The following is a 23,699-nucleotide window of genomic DNA, read 5'->3' as shown; positions in this document are numbered from 1 at the left end:
TTAATTGAACTGAAAAGTGTGGCTCTCTGTCTCTACAGTTAGTTCTTACCCCTCTCTCTGTTCTTCTTTTGGTGTTAATCTTGGTGGCTTTGAAACTGCATGCCCCTCTTGCAAATTTGTATTTGGATACTCCTTCTGGGCCTATCTCATTTGCTCAGTCAACTGAGTGCAGTGAGGTCATATTCTGATTTTAAGCATTCATCCTGTGTACAAAGAGAGCATTTGGAAAAAAAAATGTCTAAGTTTGTTTCCTGCCTTTCCTGTAAGTACTCTAGTCCACATACATATTTGCTATATCCAGAACTATTTGTAAGCTTCTGAGCCCCCAAACATTACTGTGTTGGAGAGAAGCCTTCTAGCTTAATTTCATTTCTTAGAACTAGCCAGTTTTTTTTAGTTTCAGTACTCATATCTGTTTCTTTGAGGTTAGCACTTGTTCAGAAATCATTGTAAGCACTAAATAAGCTACAAATTACTACAGCACTCAACTTTCCTCACTTGTCTAGATAAAATCAGTTTTTAGTACTTAATAAATAAGCACCTATCCAGGCATGTCTAAGGGTCAACTCCCAGTGTTTCTCCTGTCTATCTGATGAATCTGGGCATCTTGGGGCAATGCAGCAATTGCCTCATGTACACAGACAACCCTCTCCTCCTACCAGCCAACACTACAACCTGTGAGAGATGCACTTATATAGCCAAACTGGAAGCAAAGCACTCTGCACCCAAGATTGGAATAGACAGTCAAGAGGAGAAGGTAAACACTTGCACCACACCGCACTCATCACATAGTCCCTCAAAATGTACACCACCAAAATACACACATAGAAATGCAAAATACACACCTATATTCACATTCACAGAGGCTCTCAATAAAAACCTGCCCAAGCAAGAGGGACCTCCAAAGCTGAAATGCAAGCAAACTCCACCTCCCAACACAACCCAAATGACACATAGCCCACAGTCTCAGTGTGCCACTCAGCCACAGCCCATAAGGCATAACAACGTACCCAACACTCTAGTCATAAGTGACTCTATAGTCAGGCACACTGATGTTCCACTCACCAGGCTAAACAAGGAGAAAGTTACTGTCAACGGCCTGTCAGGTGCCAGGATCTGCCACATAATGCACGCACTCAGGTCACTCCACAACAAGTACAAATAGGACTCTGTCATTGTTCATGTTGCTGTAACTGACCTGAAACGTACCTTCCTGGACTACATGAAAAGAGACATAGAGGAGCTTTCCGATCTTGTAGCCCAGGCAGGTATGACCTTAGCCCTCAGTAGAATCCTGCCATCACCCAGAATGATACCACAGTACAAGAACAAAATGATTGACTTCAACAATTGGATAAGCTTCTGGTGTCATTCTGGGATGACATGATCGACAGACCATGATGCTTTGCCAGAGATGGCCTGCACCTATCACCCTTGGGATTCCGGATACTGACTAAGGCTCTTGCCACCCCAATAGTGCCTGTTTTAGGCAAGGTTCAAATGACAAATTCACCACCGTAACAGGTATAAGTAAGCAAAATCTGAGGATAATGCTACTCAATGCTAGAAGTCTAAACCTCAGAATGCACTCACTTGATGCACTCCTTAAAATGGAGAACATTGACATCTGTGCAGTGACAGAGGCATGGTTCAAAGCTCCAGAGAGCATCCCTGCATTACCATGCTATAATTCATACCACACATATCGGCCACCTAACCCGGACTGAAGCACTAAACATGGAGGTGTGTCCATATTCATTAAGGATATCCACACCTCCAGGCTAGTTGCACAGCATAATGCATCCAAGATTATCCAAGTGCAACTAACTCTGGGCAAGACCACAATCTAAATTGTAGCTTGCTACAGACCCCCCCCACCATGCCCCAGAATTCCCACTCCTCATTTCTTGATACACTGGAAAATATTAGCGTACAACCCAACACCCTAATAATGGGCGATTTCAACTACCCCACCATTTACTGGGAAAACTACTCATGTACCAATTCTTTTGCTCAATGTTTTCTGGAATTGATAAATTCCAATGCCTTGGATGAAATTATTCACACCCCCACCAGAGGCAGCAATATCCTAGACCTGGTTATTACCAACATGGGCAACCAGTGTTCCACACCAGAGGTCAATTCCTTGTTGGTCAGATCCAACCACAAGGCAATCACCATAGACATCCACATCCCGCCCCCACCCCCATTAGGGAAACCACCATAAAAAACTTCTCCAAAGCCAACTTCACACTTCTTAAGACAGAAGTGGCAAACTTCATGACACCCATGCAGACGGACAATAGAGGTACGACTGCTGAATCCTACACAAATGCACTTTATAAGCACTTACACGAGTGCATGGATCGTGCTATCCCTAACAGAACCAAGATGCTATCCTCCAAAAAAAGGAAGCCAATCTGGTGGTCATCTGCCATAAACAAACTCTACAACAGAAGAAAGAAACTGTTGCAAAAAAAGAGTAAAATCACATGACTGGAGGAGCTCCCTGGTCAGCCTAAGTAAGAAGCTGAGATCCCTCATAAAATCCTCCAAAGCTAATTACAAAAACAAAATTGCCACTGACTCTAAAGACAACCACAAAACATTCTATAGCTATGTCAAGAATCTCAATGGCAACACTCAGATCTGCTATGAGTTACAGCACAATGGCACTAAATATACAGAACCAACTAATATTGCCAACATCCTGGCAGATAGGTTCAGTGCTAACTTCACCCCCCTCTCACCCACCAGAGAGCCCATCGCTATACCGGAAGAATGCAAAGTTCCTGTAATCACGGCTGCACAGGTAAAAAGCACACTCTCCAAAGCCAAGAACACAGCATCCATGGGACCTGACAATATCCCAAGCTGCGTTCTACACGAACTACAGAATGAACTTGCACCCCACCTAAGTACCATGTTCAATCATAGCCTCACCTCAGGCTTTGTGCCCATTGAATGGTGCACAGCAATGGTTATCCCACTCCACAAAGGGGGAGCCACAACGGACCCTGGGAACTACCGCCCCATTAGCCTGATGAGCCTAGTTTGCAAGACCATGGAACATATCATCATGGAACTCATAAACAAAGACATTGGTAATCTCCAAACTCTGGACCCACCCAGTTCAGGTTTGTAAAAGGCAGATCATGTCTCCTAAACCTGATAGACTTCTTTGAAGCAGTCACCAAAGCCATAGATGAGGGTAAGGTGGTTCACACAGCCTATCTAGATCTCACCAAGGATTTCAATACCATCCCCCACTCTGGAATTATAGATAAACTCACTAAACTAAATATAAATTCCTATGTCACAAGATGGGTTGCCAACTGGCACATGGACAGAACACACACTGTGAAAGCAACAGACTCCAAATTCGACTTCAGACCAGTGACAAGTGGAATACCACAGGGTTCAGTCCTGGGTCCTCTCCTGTTTGGTATCTACTTCTCTGAAGTACAGGCTAACAAAGAAGGTCTTTGGCTAATGAAGTTTGTAGATGACTGCAAACTGGGAGCCATAATCGAAACTCCTAATTATGTGGGCATCCTACAAAAGGGCCTCACTGAGACAGATGCCTGGTGTCAAAGCCATGGCCTGAAGCTCAATGCCAAAATGTGCATTGTCATCCCCTTTGGTAAAAACTCTGTACCCATGAACTACCACATAGGTGGTAGTCTACTTAACACCAAAAGTGTGATAAGAGACCTTGAGACACAGGTGGACAGTAGTCTCTCCTTTGATAATCACATTGCCACAGTAGTCAGGAAATCCTTCTACGTGGCACACCTCATCACAAAATGTTTCTCATCCAGAAAAAAAGAGGTCATTGTTCCCATCTACTCATCATTCATTAGACCCATTATAGAGTACAGCACTCCTTTGGGTATGTACCTCACAAAACATCTACAACAACTGAAGAGGCCACAGAAATACCTCATAAAGAGGATTACTGGCCTCAAACCATATGCCGACCATCTCAAAAAACTCCAGCTTTATTCTGTCGCATATCGTCTACTCAGAGGCAATCTCTGCCTAAAATGAAAAGCTATGTCAAACCCAGAGCTGTTGGACATGCTCCACTTAAAGAAATCCCAGTCCCTCCAAACTACATGCTGAAGGGACCTAAACCTTGTCACCACAATAAACAGAACATGCTGGAGGGATAGATTAATGTCCCAGAGACTTCCCATACTCTGGAACTGACTACCTATCTATGTCAAACAGAGCTCCTCATTAGCACTCTTCAACAAAAATCTTGATGATTGGTTGGGAAATAAGAAATTCACCCCGGGGATCACTTCTGTGGCTCTGCTGGACAGGGGCACAGGAAAATAATTTTCTTGGGTGGCAAAAGCCAGGGTACCTTTTTGGCTAGGCTTATATAGGCCCTAGGGCCAATAGCCTAGTACCTACCTATGAACCTATGAACATAATACACTCCCTATACATTGTTGAGTACAGGTAGTGTCATGTTTGGCATCCCTTTTACTGTATGTGTGAGTCAGAGAGAGTTATCATTCCCTAGGCCCCTACTGTGTCAGTGTATGTGCTATGCTTTGCCTCTTTGCCAAGGCCAGGGCATACTAGACATGCCTCCATCTGCCTACTGGGGCAGGCTCAGGTTGTGCCTCCTCCAAGTCACTCTGTACCTGTGCAGGTCTTGGCATTGGTGGGGGAGCTGTGTGGCTCTGCCCCATGCTGTTCCTGCTGCAGCTATTTCTGCAGGATCATATTGTGTAGCATGGCACATACCATAACAATCTTAGTACATGTAGCTCGTGAGTACTGCAAGGCTCCTCCAGATGTGTCCAGGCACTGGATCCGTGACTTGATCTTCCCAAACACACGCTCTATTATACGTCTGGTCTGTGCATGTGCCTCATTATGGCATTCTTGTTTGGGTGTGTGTGCATTTCTGATGGGTGTCATCAGCCATGGCTCCAGTGCGTAACTAGCATCCCCACTAAGTGACCGTAATGGATGTCCCCATTGGCAAACCTCTGGTACAGCTGCATCAGATGCCAGATGTGGGAATTGTGATAGCTTCCAGGGCAGCCAGCACACACATTCATTATAATGCCCTGGACATCACACACGACCTGGCAGTTGATGAAGGGGAAGCACTTGCGGTTGATGTAGACCCTACCCTGCTCAACAGTTGGTGATTTGGTGCATATGTGCGTGCAGTCTATAGCACCCATTACCTCAGGGTATTTTGCTATTTGGTGGAAGAGACAGATATTGCTGGCTAACACCTTATGTGTGTTGAGGAAATATATGTGCTCACTGGCATGTGCTGACATGGTATCCAGGAACTGGTGGAATACTCTGGAGGCTGATGCCTGTGAGATCCCCATGATATCCCCAGTTGAGCTTTGGGAGGTACCTGTGGCTAGTATTCCTAGGCCTACACATACCTTGGGATCCACTGGGATGAGTTCCCCTCTGTCAGTTCGGTGTGTCAGGCGTGGCCGGCACAGCTCAACAATTTGCTGTAGGAGGTCCCTGTCCACCCTATAGTGCTGGACTATCTCCATCTCATGTAGCCCCTGGTAGGTTACCCTGGGTCTGTACACCCTTCTCCGTCTCCTCACTGTGGGTTGGTTGACAGTATTCACATCCTCACCACCATCAGCCTCTTGCACATGTTGTTGTATGATGCCTGCTGCAGCCCCTATCATTTTGTAGTTTTGTTTGTTAAAAGTTCCTTGCTTGTATACACCGGTGGTCTAGGGTATGGGAAAAAACAGACGTGAAGGTGTTTGCATAGTTTATAGTTGTGTTCTGGGCTGGGGTAGTCTGCTGCCTGTGTAATTGGCTAATTCTGATACAGTTCACCTGCCAGCTATGCTAGTTCTCCTTGATTAACGTTCTACTACTGTTTTCCCTTCCCCTTGCCTTCCTGTTTAAGCCCAGGGGTGCGCCACGCAAACACAGTGCTCAAATGTGCACAGAGCTGCTATTTCCTGGTTTACTTTTTTTTTTCCTTTAAAACCCAGTGCACGGCGCGCACACCCACTTAGGCAATGTAAAGAGTGCTAGGCAGACTCAGACACACCCCCTTGCCTAGCTGTGCTAAGCTAGGAGCAAACCTGAGCCACAGGGCTCCAATCTACTTACAGTATACCTGACACACACCCCTATGATGTCAGCTAACTCCCAGGCTTGCACCAAGCTATTCCTGCTCTTACATTGTTGGGAGCTGATTAGCATGCTGGGTAAATCTGGGATTCACTATCATTCCCCAAATTTGCATAGGATTGCCTGCTAATGCATAGTTGCAAGTCTCACCCCTCCCACCTTAGCATCCACTATGCACTGGCCATGTTGTCTTCTGCCCGCCATTGACTTTAATGGCAGAATAGTGATTTTAGTTAGAATGCTTATTTTAGATTTATGTTCTTATGTCCCCCGATCCCATTTGCATGCCGTTGCCCTACGCTTAAACAGCCGAGTTCGGCTAAAAAAAAACAAAAGTTGATTTTTTATGTTTTTCACCTGTTTTCCATGCCAATGGCCTTATACTTGACAATTGGCATGCTTTCTAAATGGTATCCACCCTTTATTTGGCATTGTCATGGCTCCGTTGTGGAATTTGCAGACATGTACTCCGTTACTGGTGGAGTACATTTCTGCAGAATACACTAGTCCTGCATGACTGGTTTCCAGCTTCCTGGATCACAAATTCACCTCATTTGCATGGATTTCTCCTGCAAATGGGGTAATTTGCATACAGGAGCTGAGTCCATGCAGGACTAGTGCAGGAGTGCTTGTGCACGACCCTACAGGCTATTCCTGGATCGCATGGCAGACATATTGCCTGCTGGAGCTCCTACACTAATCCTGCACACTGTGCAAGACTTGCAGAATCCAGGGGTTTGTCTCTATCTAAATCTTTTAATCTTATTACAGTAAATGTGATTCCCATCATGCTCATATTTAACTGTACTGTAAATGTAAAATGCACTGATTATTATGTTATTTACTCCCTGTGCTTGAACAATTTTTGCATACACAAGAACATGTAGCTCTACTATATATGTACTTTATCTCAGTTTTGTGCTTAAGACCTGTAACTATGTTATACAATTTTTTGTCTTTTCTGTATGACATGTAAATCTGTATTTATGTACTATTTATCTGTTTTTTTGTATTATGTGGAGCTTTTCTCCCTGGACCTCCACTGGAAATGGACTATTCCTGGTAAACAAATGTAAAATAAAATAAATAAATAAATAAATAAATAAATAAATAAATAAATAACCCCTTCCTCTATAAACATAACCTTCCAATTGCTCTCTAAACCTAATCCCCCTTCCTAAAACTAACATCCTGATTGTGGTCTAAGCCTATAATCCCCTCTCCCATCCCAAAAGCTGAAGTCCACCTCCCCATTTTCCTACACAACTTATCTAGTCTATGTACACTTCCTGAATTATTTCCCCAGCATGCAAGCAACTGCATGCAACAGCTTCTTGGCTGAACTCATATTCGAGTTTGAGTGAAAGCAGCTGGATGCAGGGGGCTACACAACACTCAAGTCCCTGGCATTGAGGAACTGTTTTTGATCACTTTGGTCTCAAGGTTTGCAGTAAAACCTGATAGTGAAATATTATGCCCATGGAAAGATAATAGGATGGCAGTAAAAAGGCAAAAAAATAGAAGGAAAAGTCTTGAGGATTTTTGAGGCTGCAGATTATTATTGGATAAGTAGCCGCTAAAAAGAAGTAAAAAATATAAGTCAATAGAGTTGATAAAATGTAATGTCTATAATGAAGAAATGACAAAGCATTATTTTTGGACTGTAAAAAGAAAGAAGACTTTTGGAAAAAAATTAGAATAAGTCTAAGTGAGAAGGTTTTTGAAATGCAGTCAGTCATGGACTTAATATTATATAACAAATACGAAAATTAAATAAATGTGAAGCTGACATATCGCTAGGATAGAGATATTAACAGTATGGGTGTTGTAGAAAAAAGATATGATGAAATGTTCTATAATAAAAATATGAATGATGAAGATGTGTTGGCTGAAATAAAAAAAATAAAAGGTGGTTGTGTAGAAAAGGAAGTGCAGAAATAAAAGATGTAACATTTGTCAAATTAAAGATATCTAAAATTTGAAAAATATCAATATAGTTGAAATGTCAATAGAATAGAAAGGGTTTGATATATAAAGATATATAAACATTAAAACATCTCCTTGTGAAATGGGATCTTTTGCATCTGCCTGAGTTGTGTCAGAGTTAGCCACTCAACAATGTAAAAATTGTCTCTAGGTGATTCTGTCTTGTTGAGTAATGTTGCCAAAATGGGCATGGGTAGTTCATAGGTTCATAGGTAGGTACTAGGTTATCAGCCCAAGGGCCCAAGTAAGCCTAGCCAACAAGGTTCCCTGGCTTATGCCACCCAATAAAGTTATTTTCCTGTGCCCCTGTCAAGCAGAGCCACAGAAGTGATCCCTGGGGTGTATTTCCTATTTCCCATCCACTCAGCAAGACTTTTCTTGAAGAGTGCTAATGAGGAACTTTGCTTGACATAGATGGGTAGCTTATTCCAGAGTATGGGACGTCTCTTGGACAGGAATCTATCCCTCCAGCATGTCCTGTTTATTGTGGTGACAAGGTTTAGGTCCCTAGAGTGTGTAGCTCAGAGGGATTGGGATTTCTTTAGGTGTAGCATGTCCAAAAGCTCTGGGTTTGACATAGCTTAATATGTTAGGCAGAGATCACCTCGGAGTAGGCGATATGCTACAGAGTAAAGCTGAAGTTTTTTGAGACGGTCAGTGTAGGGCATCTGTTTGAGGCAAGTAATCCTCTATGTGAGGTACTTTTGTGGCACTTCTGTGGCCTTTCCAGCTGCTGCAGATGTCTTGTGAGGTACATTCCAAAAAGGGCATTGTACTTTATAATGGGTCTAATAAGTGTTGAGTAGAGGGGAACAATGACTTCTTTTTGTCTGGAGGAGAACCCTTTAGTGATGAGGTATGCCACGTAGAAGGGTTTCCTGACTACTGTGGTGATGTGATCATCAAAGGAGAGACTACTGTCCACCTGGGTCCCAAGGTCTCTTATCACACATTTGGCATTAAGCAGACTGCCACCTATGAGCATTGAGCTTGTGGCCACGGCTCTGACATCAGGCATCTGTCTCAGTGAGGCCCTTCTGTAGGATGTCCACATCATTTGAGGACTCGACTATGGGTCCTAGTTTGCAGTCATCTGCAAACTTCGTTAGTCAAAGGCCTTCTGTGTTAGCCTGTACTTCAGAGAAGTGGATACCAAACAGGAGAGGTCCCAGGACTGAACCCTGTGGTACTCCACTTGTCACTAGTTTGAAGTCAGATTTGAGGTCTGCAACTTTTACAGTGTGGGTTCTGTCAGTGAGCCAGTTGGAAACCCATCTTGTGATGTAGGAATTTATACCTAGTTTAGTGAGTATAGCTATTATTCCAGAATGGGGGATGGTGTCAAAAGCCTTGTCGAGGTCAAGATAGGCTGTGTGAACCACCTTACCCTTGTCTACAGCTTTGGTGACTGCCTCAAAGATGCCGATCAGGTTCAGGAGGCATGATCTGCCTTTCACAAACCGGAATTGGGTGGTGTCCAGAGTTTGGAGGTTACCAATGTCTTTGTTTATGAGTACCATGATGATACGTTCCATGGTCTTACAGACCAGGCTCATCAGGCTAATAGGGCGATAGTTCCCGGGATCAGTGGTGGCTCCCTCTTTGTGAAGTGGGATAACTGTTGCTGTGTGCCATTCAGTGGGCACAAAGCCTTATGTGAAGCTATGATTGAACATGGTGCTTAGGTGGGGAGCCAGTTCATTCTGAAGTTCATGTAAAATGCAGTCTGGGATGTTGTCCGGTCCCATGGATGCTGTCTTTTTGGCTTTAGAGAGTGCAACTTTTACCTGCATAGTTGTGATTACAGGGACTCTGCATTCTTCCTATATAGATATGGTCCCTTTAGGGGGTGAGAGGGTGGTAATGTTAGCACTGAACCTATCTACCAGGATGTTGGCAATATCAGTTGGTTCTGTAATTTTTGTGCCGTTGTGCAGTAACTCAGAGCAGATCTGGGTGTTGCCATTGAGATTCTTGACATAGCTATAGAGTGCTTTGTGGTTATCCTTAGAATCAGTGATGATTTTGTTTTCATAGGTAGATTTGGAGGCTCTTATAAGAGATCTTAGCTTCTTACTGAGGCTGACCAGGGAGCTCCTCCACTCATGGGATTTTACTCTCTTTTGCAAAAATTTCTTCCTTCTGTTGTAGAGTTTGTTTACAGCAGGGGACCACCAGATTGGCTTCCTTTTTTTAGAGGATAGCGTCTTGGTTCTGTTTGGGATAGCATGATCCATGCACTCGTGTAAGTGCTTATAGAGTGCATTTGTGTAGGATTCAGCAGTCGTAACTGTATTGTCCATCTGTGTGGGTGTCATAAAGTTCACCACTTCTGTCTTAAGAAGGATGAAGTTGGCTTCGGAGAATTTTTTTACCATGGTTTCCTTAATGGGGGGTGGGGGCGGGATGTGGATATCTAGGGTCATTAGCTTATGGTCGGATCTGAACAACAAGGAGTTGACTTCAGGTGTGGAACACCAGTCACTCATATTGGTAATGACTAGGTCTAAGATATTGTTGCCTCTGGTGGGGGTGTGGATAAGTTGATCCAGGGGGTCTATATTAGCGTATTGAATGAACTAAATAGTGAAAGCTATTCAGTCGATCTGATACTTCGAAATGGCAAAGTAGCGAAGACATGGAACATCAAATTTTTTCCCAGGGAAAAAAATTGGTTTGCCGTCTTCAGGACGTTGCCATTTCCTCCACTATGGTGTGATCTCGGAGTTGGTATATTTAAGTAGAGGGGTGTGGGGGCACAGCCCCCCCCACAAAAGGGGGGATCTTTGCGTTTAATTTTTTTTTGGAGCAGCAAATTTTTTCCCTGGGAAAAATTTGCTGTTCCGTGTGTTCGATATTTTGTGGTTTAGACATTATCGGTATGATGAAATAGCATTTGCTATTTATATTGTATATTAATGTAATATAGACACGATCCAGGACTTTGGAATTTATGATTTCCAGAAAGTGATGAGTGAAGGAGTTGGTACATGAGTAGTTTCCCCAGTTAATGGTGGAGCAGTTGAAATCACCCATTATTAGGGTGTTTGGTTGAACCCTAATATTTTCCAGTATATCAAGAAAATCCTGGGGCATGGTGGGGGGTCAGCAGCAAGCTACAATTTGGATTGCAGTTTTGCCCAGTGTTAGTTGCACTTGGATAAACTCGGATGCATTATGCTGAGCAACTAGCCTGGAGGTGTGGCTATCCTTAATGAATATGGACACACCTCCGCCTTTGGTGTTCTGGTCTAGGTTAGATGGCTGAAAAGTGTGGTATGAGTTATAGCCTGGTAATGCAGGTGTGCACTCTGGAGCCTTAAACCAGGTCTTAGTCACTTCACAGATATCGATGTTCTCCATTTTATGGAGTGCCTCGAGGGACTGCATTTTGAGATTTAGACTTCTAGCATTGAGTAGCATTACCCTCAGTTTTTGCTTGCCTGCTCCTGTTATGGTGGTGAATTTGCCATTTAAACCTTGCCTAAAAAAGGCACTAAACGGGTGGCAAGAGCATTAGCCAGTATCCGGAATCCAAGGGGAGACAGGTGTAGCCCATCTCTGGCAAAGCATTGTGATCTGTCGACCATGTCGTCCCAGGAAGACAGATACTGGATCCCCTTAGAATGACACCAGAAGCTTAGCCAATTGTTGAAGTCAATCATTTTGTCCTTGTACTGCGATATCATTCTAGGCGATGGCAGGATGCTACTCAGGGCTAGTGTCATACCTGCCTGGGCTACAAGATCGGAGAGCTCTTCCATGTCTCTTTTCATGTAGTGCAGGGAGGTACATCTCAGGTCATTCACACCAACATGGACAATGACAGAGTCATATTTGTACTTGTGGAGTGACCTGAGTGCAAGGGTTATGTGGCTGATCCTGGCACCCGACAGGCAGTTAACAGTAACCTTCTCCTTGTTTAGCCTGGTGTGTGGGACATCAGTGTGCCTGACTATAGAGTCACCTATGACTAGTGTGTTGGGTACATTGTTTTGCCTTATGGGCTGTGATTGAGTGGCACACTGAGTCTGTGGGCTATGTGTCATTTGGGTTGTGTTGGGGGGGTGGCTTGCGTTTCTGCTTTGAAGGTCCCTGTTTCTTGAGAAGATTATTATTGAGAGCCTCCGTGAAAGTTTTTGTGTTTCTATGTGTGGATTTTGGTGGTGTAGGTTTAGTGGGACTATGTGATGAGTGTAGTGTGGTGCAAGTGTTTACCTTCTCCTCTTGACTGTCAAGTTCAGTCTTGGTTGGAGAGAGCTTTACCTCCAGTTTGGCTAGATAAGTGCATCTCTCACAGGTTGTAGTGTTAGGTGGTAGGAGGAGAGGGTTGTAACATTGCCCCAAGATGCCCAGATTCATCAGATATACAGGAGAGAACACTGGGAGCTGACCCTTGGACATGCCTGAATAGAAAACTATTTTCCTCTAGACAAGTGAGGAAAGTGAGTACAAGAACTGTTTTTCCTCAAAGCAAGTGAGGAAAGTAAGTACAAAAACTGTTTTCCTCTAGGTAATGAGGAAGGTTGAATGCTGTAGTAATTTGTAGCTTATTTAGTGCTTACAACAAGTTCTGAACAAGTGCTGAGCATGAATAAGCAAATTCAAGTGCTAAAACTAAGAATCTGTATCTGAACTAGACTAGTTACAGGAAAGAAACAAGTGCAAATGTGGGCTTTTAAATCAGAAAGTTGAGAGAGATGGAAAAATTGCCCAAATGGCCAATGCAGTTACCGGTGATGTCGGTTGAAAATCTAGCCTACTTTTCCCTACGCTACAGACCCATGCCAATGGTGGGATGGGTGTATGTGCCCAATTGCCAGTATGTGCCTGCCATAAAGCCCAGCAGCCCTGGGTTAATAAGGTGTCTAGTTGTGCAGCTTGAGTTACTGAGGATAGCTTTACTGAGCAAAAGCTGGAGGTAAAATTAATTAACCTGCCAAACATGAACAAAGAATTGATGCACGCAATGTAGGTTCACTAACAGGCCATAGCTCAGAAGTGGATGACATGATGGTAAGGAGAAGGCTTGATATCCTGTGTATCCAGGACGCAAAATGGAAGGGTAGTACAGCAGAGTCACTTGTCTTGAGATTCAGTGTCTACTACTCAGGAGGATGACAGACTAGAAATACGGTGGGTATTTTGTTGAGGGACAGGCTTCAGAAGAGAGTGAGGGATGCCATCAGAATTAGTAAAAGACTCATAGCAATCAGACTCCAATGTAAGGATAGGGAACTATTCATAACCTCAGCATATGCCCCACAGCAGGGATGTGATAACAATGAAAAGAGTGCATTCAGCAGTTGCAGGACCTACTAGAGAAATCAGGACAACATGAATTGGTGTTGATAATGGGTGACCTGAATTTACATATTGGGGCAGACAGAGCAGGACATGATGACTTCTTGGGTCCACATGGGTGGAGCAACAGGAATAAAGAAGGAGAGTCTATTCTAGACTTCCGTCTGGCAAATGGTTTGAAGGTGACCAGCACATGGTTCAGCAAGACAGACAGTCACAAGACCACATACAAGACTGACGCAACTCAGGTAGATTTCCTCCTAGTAATCAGGGAGCACTGGGGTAGCATCAGTGCCTGCAAAGTCATCCCCTGTGAAACAGTAGGTCCACAGCATAAACCAGTGGTTGCCACAGTCAGCAGCAAGCAGTGGCCAGAGAAGGTTCTAAGATTACCAGAGACCAGGCTGAGGAACTGGAGGTTGACTGGACAGAAAACAGAGACATTCAAGGAATTACTCAGGGCTCTAGCACATCAGGAAGATGAGGAAATAGGTGGAGTTGAAGAAGAATGTCAGTACCTGAAACCAGCATGTTTGATGAATATACAGTACATATGTGGCCAAGCCAGATATGGAAGCAAGGTACATAAGAAAAGCTGGTGGTATAATGCAGAAATCCAAGAAGTCTCAAAAGAAAGAAAGAGTACAAGAAAAAATGGGAGATAGAAAAGACCTTAAGCCGGCCTTAGGCATAGGCCAACTAGGCGGCCGCCTAGAGTGCCCCTGTAGCAGGGGTGCTTTTCCAGTATTTATTTTGTGTAGGTAGACCATGATGGGGGCACCAGATGGTGTGGTAGGGGGTGCCATGGAGCCCTTTTGTCTAGGGCACCACTTGACCTAAGGCCGCTGTCATGGACCGAGCTAGGAAGTAATACTGATTGACAAACAAATAAGCTAAGAGAGGAGTTGCAATAACAAAGAACAAGGCAGCAGAAGCACTCTACCAGCTTCTGGAAATTTACTCAATAAATAGCTCAAATAAACTGTATCAGGTTGAAAGACAAAGAAAGAAAGATGAAGATAATTAGACTCCCTTCATAAGGGATGCCAGCAACAACCTGCTCACCAGCCCAGTGAAAATCAAAGACAGATGGAAGGAGTACTTCCAGCAGCTTCCAAATGAAGAAAACCCCTTAGAAGCTGTACTGCCCCAGATACAACTTATGATGAAAGAAGATGAGGAGCCCACCCAGTATGGAGCAAGAACAGCACTGAAGAAAATGAAGTCAGAAAAATCAGCAGGCTCAGATGAGGTCACAGCAGATATGATAAAGATGATGGGGAGATAGGGGAGAAATGCATCCTGAGGCTACTCATAGCAATATGGAGAGAAAGATGTATCCCAGATGACTGGAAAACAAGCATACAGAACAAAGGGGCATTTACAACTGTGGGAAGAATAGAGGTATCAGATTCCTGTCATGCTGCATGAAAGTTCTGGAGAGGGTGATTGATAAATGGATATGCATAGTAGTAGAAACTAAGATGGGAGATGAGCATTTCGGATTCAGATCAGGATGAAGAGCAAATGACCCAATGTTTGTAGTGAGGCAGATGATCAAGAAGAAGCTAGAGATGATGAAGGAGTCCAACTAGGCATTCCAAGTCTTGGAAAAAGCCTATGAAATGGTCCTAAGAAAGCTGATTTGGGCAGTCTTGCAATGGTTCAAAGTCCCAGAAACATTGGTTGAATTGGTGCAGGCTATACAGAAAAACCCAATGACTCAAGTAAGAACACTATTTAGACTTACAGAGAGGTCCCCAGTAGGAGTGGGTGTGCATCAGGTTCAGCTCTGAGTCCACTGCTGTTCATAAGGGTGATGGACTACATTAGCAAACAGTTCAGAGTGGACAGGTCAAAAAAGTTGTGTGTGCAGACAATGAGCCATTTTAGGCAGCCTCTGAGCAAGAACTTCAATGAAGGATAAAGGAATGGAAAGCAAACCTGAAGGTACATGGGTTTAAACTGGGTACAGATAAGACAGTTGTAATGGCAGCAACAGGGGAAATCAGAGGATTAGAACTGAGATAGAATGGAAAGTAGTGGAACAGGTTACAGCTTCAAGTATCTGGGAGGGGTGACTGAGAAGAAAAGAAGTCTGAATGAGGAGGTCAAAGCTAGAATCAGAAATGGGTTGCAGCCAACTTGCAGAGAGTGTGAGGGGTAGTATATGGCAGAAGAATGCTAAAGAAGCTGAAAAGTAAGGTGTGCAAAAAGTGGTGTGACTCATACTACTGTATGGTAGATAAACAAAAGGCAAAGCAGTTGAAGAAGTTAGACATTATGGAAATGCCTGAGACTGGTGGTAGGATGCACACTGTGTGTCAGATGAAAAAAATGAAGACATCAGAACAGAAGCCAAAGTAGCTCCAATTGCAAACTGTAGAAGTGAGGTAGCTCATAAACCACGAGAGCCACAATGTAAGTCCTGAACGTAAATTTATTCAATGTAACACAGTACGTTTTCGTTACTGTTACAGACAGTAACTTCTTCAGAGGAATGAACAGAAACATAGTAGCGCTCCAAATTGAAACTAAAAACGGCGTGGTTACTCAAATTGGTGTGTCGTGGACATAAACCACGGGTCAATTATGTAAAAGCGAGACCCCAAGTCAAGATAAGAAGACTGTAAAAGTATTTAATGACAGTAGTAAATGTCATATTGTAACTACACAGTAAAAAAATTTTGTATTAAAATCTAATTTTTAATACATTTTTTTACTGTGTAGTTACAATATGACATTTACTACTGTCATTACATACTTTTACAGTCTTCTTATCTTGACTTGGGGTCTCACTTTTACATAATTAACCCGTGGTTTATGTCCACGACACACCAATTTGAGTAACCACGCCTTTTTTAGTTTAAATTTGGCGTGCTACTATGTTTCTGTTCATTCCTCTGAAGAAGTTACTGTCTGAAACAGTAACGAAAATGTACTGTGTTACATTGAATAAATTTACGTTTAGGACTTACATTGTGGCTCTCGTGGTTTTTGAGCTACCTCACTTCTACAGTTTGGTTTTGCTTTTTTGTTTTTCGTTTATTAGCTCCAATTGCAGACAGGGTCAAACAGAACAGATTACAATTGTTTGGACACGTACCGAAAAGCAGAAGACAATCTGGTGAAGAAGATTTGGGACACACAGGAAGACGGCAATGGAAATGAGGGCATTCAGCAAAGAGGTGCATGGATTGTATGAAGAAGTTATGGGACAGTCTGACATGAATGGTGAAGAAGGTAGGAGAATGACACTAAATCGAGAGAGATTGCAACAGTTGACACAACACCCCAACTCCATGTAGAAAATGGGAAAAAAGGGGGTTAATGTTGATGAGTTACCATCAACTTAGGCAGATGGGTCCTCGATGTATCATACCCATTTGAAGACAACACACCCAGGAGTGCAACACCCACTTACGCTGCACTGCAGTGTCAGTACAGGAAAATCAATCTAACTACTAGTTTTGGGAATATAACCCACAGCATTCTGATCTTCCAGCACCAAAGGTAAGCATGCTTTCTGTTCAGCCACTGAAAAGCAATCATCATATTCTTTCAGCTGTTCCCGTTAGGGGTCGCCACAGTGGATCATCTGTTTCCATTTCTTCCTGTCCTCTGCATCATGCTCTTTCACACCAACCGCCTGCATGTCCTCTCTCACCACATCCATAAACCTTATCTTAGGCCTTCTTCTTTTCCTCTAACCTGGCAGCTCCATCCTTAGCATCCTTTTCCCAATATACGCAGCATCCCTCCTCAGCACATGTCTAAACCAATGCAATCTCACCTCTCTTGCTTTGTCTCCAAACTGTCCAACCAGAGCTGACCCTCTAATATACTGATTCCTAATCCTGTCCATCCTAGTCACACCCAGTGCAAATCTTAACATCTTTAACTCTGCCACATCCAGCTCTGACTCCTGCCTTTTCTTCAATGCCATCGTCTTCAACCCTTATAACATAGCTGGTCTCACTGCCCTCTTATAGACCTTCCCTTTCACTCTTACTGGTACCCGTCTGTCACAAATCACTCCTGACACTCTTCTCCACCCATTCCACCCTGCCTGTACTCTCTTCTTCACCTCTTTTCCACACTCACCATTACTATGAACTGTTGATCCCAAGTACTTAAACTCATCCACCTTTACCAACTCTACTCTCTGCATCCTCACCATTCCTCTACCCTCCCTCACATTTACACACATATATTCTGTTTTAGCCCTGCTGACCTTCATTCCTCTCCTCTCTAAAGCATATCTCCACCTCTCCAGGGTCTCATCAACCTGGTCCCTACTCTCACTACATATCACAATGTCATCTGCAAACATCATAGTCCAAGGGGCATCCTGTCTGATCTCATCTGTCAACCTGTCCATCACCACTGCAAATAAGAAAGGGCTCAGAGCTGATCCTTGATGTAATCCCACCTCCACCTCAAACATATCTGTCACTCCCACTGCAGTCCTCACCAATGTTACACTACCCTCGTACATATCCTGTACCACTCTTACATACTTCTCTGCCACTCTGAACTTCCTCATACAATACCACAACTCCTCTCTAGGCACCCTGTCATATGCTTTCTCTAAGTCCACAAAGACACAATGCAACTCCTTCTGACCTTCTTTGTATTTCTCCAACAACACTCTCAGAGCAAATATTGCATCTGTAGTGCTCTTTCCTGGCATGAAACCATACTGCTGATCACTAATCATCACCTCCCTTCTTAACCTAGCTTCCACTACTCTTTCCCATAACTTCAAACTGTGACTGATCAATTTTATCCCTCTGTAGTTACTGCAGCTCTGCACATTACTCTTATTCTTAAAGATAGGTACCAAAACACTTTTTCTCCACTCCTCAGGCATCCTCTGACTTTCCACAATTTCATTAAACAATATGGCTAAAAATTTCACTGCCATTTCACCTAAGCACCTCCATGCTTCCACAGGTATGTCATCTGGGCCAACAGCCTTTCCATTCTTCATCCTCTTCATAGCTGTCCTTACTTCCTCCTTGCTAATCTGTTTCACTTCCTGACTCATTATCCCTACATCATCCAACCTTCTCTCTCTCTCATTCTCTTCATTCATCAGCTTCTCAAAGTACTCTTTCCATCTGCTCAACACACTCTCCTCACTTGTAAGTACATTTCCCTCATTACCCTTTATCACCCTTACCTGCTGCACATCTTTCCCAGCTCTGTCCCTCTGACTAGCCAATTGGTACAGGTCCTTTTCTCCCTCTTTAGCATCCAATATCTCATACAAATCTCCATATGCCTTATCTTTAGCCTTCGCCACCTCTCTCTTTGCCATGCGCCTCATCTCCTTATACTCATGTCTACTTTCTTCATCTCTTTGACAATCCTACTTCTTCGCCAGCCTCTTCCTCTGTATACTCTCCTGTACTTCCTCATTCCACCACCAGGTCTCCTTGTCCTCCTTCCTCTGTCCAGATGTCACACCAAGCAACTTTCTAGCAGTCTCCCTTACTAGCTCTGCTGTAGTTACCCAGCTATTCGGTAACTCTTCACTGCCTCCCAATGCCTGTCAACTCTTCCTGAACTCCACCTCACAATCACCCTTTTTTAACTTCCATTATTTAATCGTTGTCACTGCTTTCACACTCCTCCTCCTCTTCTTGATCACCAACGTCATCCTACAGACCACCATTCTAAGCTGCTTAACTACACTTTCCCCTGTCACAACTTTACAGTCTCCAACTCCTTCAGACTGGCCCTCCTACATAGGTTATAATCCACCTGTGTGCATCTTCCTCCACTCTTGTACTTTACCCTATGCTCCTCCCTCTACTTAAAATACATATTCACCACAGCCATGTCCATCCTTTTCACAAAATCCACAATCATCTGACCATCTGCATTCCTCTCCTTAACACCATACCTACCCATCACTTCCTCATCCCCTCTGTTCACTTCACCAACATACCCATTGAGGTCCGCTCCAACCATTAGTCTCTCACCCTTGGGTGCACTCACCACCACTTCATCCAACTCACTCCAAACTTTTTCTTTCTCATCCATCGCACACCCAACATGTGGAGCATATGCACTAACAACATTCATCATTACACCATCAATTTCAAGCTTCATAAACATCACTCTATCAGACACTCTCTTCACCTCCAAAACACTCTTGGCTTACCATTCCTTTAGGATAACCCCTACCCCATTTCTCCTGCCATCCACACCATGATAGAACAATTTGAACCCGCCTCCTATACACCTGGCCTTACTTCCCTTCCATCTGGTCTCTTGCACACACAATATATCAACCTTCCTTCTCTCCATCATATCAGCTAGCTCTCTCCCTATACCAGTCATACTGCCAACATTCAAAGTTCCTACCCGCACTACTACACTCCTAACCTTCCTCCTCTCTTCCTGCCTTTGGGCATGCCTTCCCCCTCCTCTTCTCCTTCAGCCAACAGTAGCCCAATTTCCACCAGCACCCTGTTGGCTAACAGTACTGGTGGCGGTCGTTGTTAACCTGGGCCTCAACCGATCCGGTATGGAAATATGAAATGTTCTCTGCATAAGTAATTTGGCAGAGGTTTTATGCCAGATGCCCTTCCTGATGCAGTCCTCCCCATTTATCCGGGCTTGGGACTGGCTTGTGCATCCCCAGTGGCTGGGTTTGCCACTGAAAAGCAATAATAACTTTTATTAAAAAAAGCAATATCATGTTTGAATATAATATGTATGATATTTTCTGTCTAAGGCTGAGCAGATAGATGCAGACAGCCAAATTCACAAGTTATTATAAAAAATGATCAAATGTCATAGTGTATCAAATCTTTGTTAACTAGAATCTTTGAATTTAAAAAGGTGGAACTGCTATTAATTATGGGTAGGGAATTCTGTTTCCTAATTGTTGTGAGATCCTAATTTTATTAGACTTAGAAATTCAGGGTGAAGTTGTAGGCAATATGTATTTTTTAAAGTTGATGCTATTCACAATATTCATATTAAATAATTTCCTAAGATTTTACATTTCTTGATTAGTATGAATAGTAATTTAGATACTAATAAGTCATATTTATCTAAAGTGTATAAAATTATTGGTGCTTGTTCTTCTTATTCTATCATTTCTTATTTGAATTATTCTAAATAAGTTAATAATGAGATCCTCTCAGGTGAAAGCAAAAAATTGGTATCACAATCTGCAGGGGAAATTAAATCTTCATTATATTGGGCAATTTTCACTTGGAAATGTTTACATAGAGCTTATATCACACCTTATAAAATTGTGTTAATGCACAAAATGTCTAATATTAAGTGTTGAAGATGCAATTTAGTAATAGCTGCTGATTGGATTCATATGGTTTGAGAATGTAAGATAATATCTCCATTTTGGAAAGATATTAATAATTTCACTCAAGAGCTATGGTTGAATATTTAATTTTACTTAATTCTCCAATTATTGCAATTATTCCAGAGATGCAAGTGCCTCTTCTTTGGTCTATTTTAGCCATAGATAGAAAAGTAATTACTAAAAACTGGAAAAATAAAACTGCACCCTAGTTCATTTAATTTGTTAATTTAGCTAAATTTGTTTCTAAAAAATAATTATTAATTATAAAGATGAGAACTTCTAATGTTGCATATTCTTATAAATCCTGGCTAAAACTATCTTCTTGATAAATATTGAATTTTAGCAATTCTATTAATTTTATATATAGTTTTCTTGTTATAGACCCTTGTAAGTAGTTATCTGTTTATTATTTTTGTTCCTTATGTTACGTTTCTGTTTTTATCTTCAAAATTTTAATAAAAAGTTTGTTAGAAAATAATAAAAATAAATTCAGGGTGAAAGTGTACAAAGGGGTTGCCTCCTGCCAAAGCCTCCCCACAAACACATTGGGGGAATTTAATAAAGCCTACACATTGTTTTTTCCATGTAGGCATTGAGCCGCACTGCTTACATGGGTGCGAACATTTGTAGATTCAGTAAGCACTGCTGACTGGTGAGCAAGCACGCATCAACAAAGAAACTTCCGTGGCATGCAAATCACCTCATTAGCAGGTGAATCTCATGCAAATTAGGCAGGTAAAGTGATCCAGCAAGCAGATAGGCATCTGTGCAGATCCCGTGTCAATGTCTGTAGTGTATGTGGAAAAATGCCATGTACAGGAGTGTAGAAAGACAAAAGGGGTTGTAAAAATGTAGCGATATGGACAGAAATGTAATTCCACATACATGTATGAGTGAAACTATTACCCTGTATGTCAGAAATGTTAAAGGAAATTAGTTAAATTAAGCCTTTTTTTAATAATCTGGGCATGCTTGTGCAGGGCACAGCAGTGCATAAACATGCTTCATAGAAAAATAAAAAAAAAATTGGAAAAAATTTAATACTGTGTGACAGAAATGTATTACAGGACCTTGCCTTGAGTCCCTATAATGGTGCAATGATGCTGTTACTAACATGGTAGAGCTACGAAGCGTGTAGTTTCCAGGCTGTGAGCATAGATACATATGCAAATGAGGTTGAGGTACTGAATAGCAGAAAGGAGTAATCGTGTCCGCATATCCCCTTCATGTAGGCTTAGACCCATGTTGCTGTTTATACAGGATGTAGCTGACATCAGGGGAGTGCATCCACTAACTTATTAGCTCATTTCAGCTTAGATGGATGTGTTTGTGCACATGCTGCCTGGCTGAACATGTCCTTTTGGGGGGGGTGGTTGTTCACTAAGTTCGAAGCTCTGTTTATCTTCAGGGCATGCATTTGCATGGTACACCACCATGCTGACTATCTTTGAAAACAAAAATGCATTCAATTACTTTTGACTCTTGTTTAAACTAAAATAGGGCCATTAAATGATGTTAATTATATTGAAGGCAGGTGGAATGCATCACAGTTAGCCATCACAGTTAGCCAATTACACATTGTGCACCTACAGCAGAGCTCTATAAACTATACATACACCCTACATTCTAATTTTCCTCAGTAGTATGGACCATTGGAGTTGAAACTTGGGAATTTTAACTGAGAGAATGCTAGGGACTGCTGCAGGTCTGCTACATCTGTATGTGCTAGATGCTGAAGTCAATGCTGCTGCTGCTGACAGTAGGCCTAGGAAGAGAAGGAGAAGACTGCTCAGGCCCAGGGTAACCTTCCAGGGGCTACATGAGCTGGAGATAGTAGAGCGCTATGGGGTGGACAAGGGCATACTGCAAGAACTCACTGAGCTCTGTCGCTCTCAACTCAGACCCAGAGCTAACAGAGGGGAACCCATCCCAGTAGAATTAAAGGTATGTGTAGCCTTTAGGATACTAGCTACAGGTACTTGCCAAAGACCAACTGGGGACATGGCTACCACATGCCAGTAAGCACATTTCTTTTCCCCTCACCGCTGAGGCATGGGCAAGCAATATGCAACACTTCTACCATGTAGCACACTACCCTGAAGTACTGGGTGACATAGATTGCACTCATGCACACATCAAAGCACCACCTGATGAGGAGGGTACCACTCCATCAACTGGCAAGTTGTGTGCATTGCCCAGGGGATTATGATGACTGTGTGTGCTGGCAACCCTGGCACTTATCATGACTCCCATATCTGGCATGCATCACAGCTGTACCAGATATTTGCTACAGGGGACATTCCCCACATGGCAATTTACTGGGGGATGCTGGCTGCGCACTAGAACCGTGGATGATGACACCCATCAGAAATGCACACATGCCCATGGAAGAACGCCATAATGAGGCACACGCACAAACTAGGAACATCATAGAGCATGTGTTTGGGCTTCTGTAGTCATGATTCCAGTGCCTCGATATATCTGGTGAAGCCCTGCAGTACTCTCCAGCTACATGTGGACATATATTCACAGTATCTGCTAAGTTACACAATATGATTCTGTGAAACCAGCTGCAGCAGAATCAGCAAAGGGAAGGGATACACAGCCCCCACCAGTGCCTAGGTCACCACAGCCACAATCACAGGAGGACTCAGAGGATGAACCACCTGATGATGTCCTTGTAGGCAGATGTAGGCATACCCAGTATGCTCTGGCTTTAACTAAGAGACAATGCATATTCACTAACAACCTAGGGCCCTAGGGACTGACAGTTCTGTCAACTGCTGCATTTGCAGAGTAAGTCCCTAACCTACACATTACTTGTAAGGAATACTATTATATGGTATTGTATATATGAACCTGCTGCATTTCTGCAAGGAAATATAGTGGGCTATGTGGGCAGAAGTAACATCCACGT

Source organism: Protopterus annectens, chromosome 4.part0, assembly GCF_019279795.1.
Source record: "Protopterus annectens isolate FY-2018-M chromosome 4.part0, PAN1.0, whole genome shotgun sequence".
Lineage (NCBI taxonomy): Eukaryota > Metazoa > Chordata > Ceratodontiformes > Protopteridae > Protopterus > Protopterus annectens.
This window is presented reverse-complemented; position numbering follows the sequence as displayed.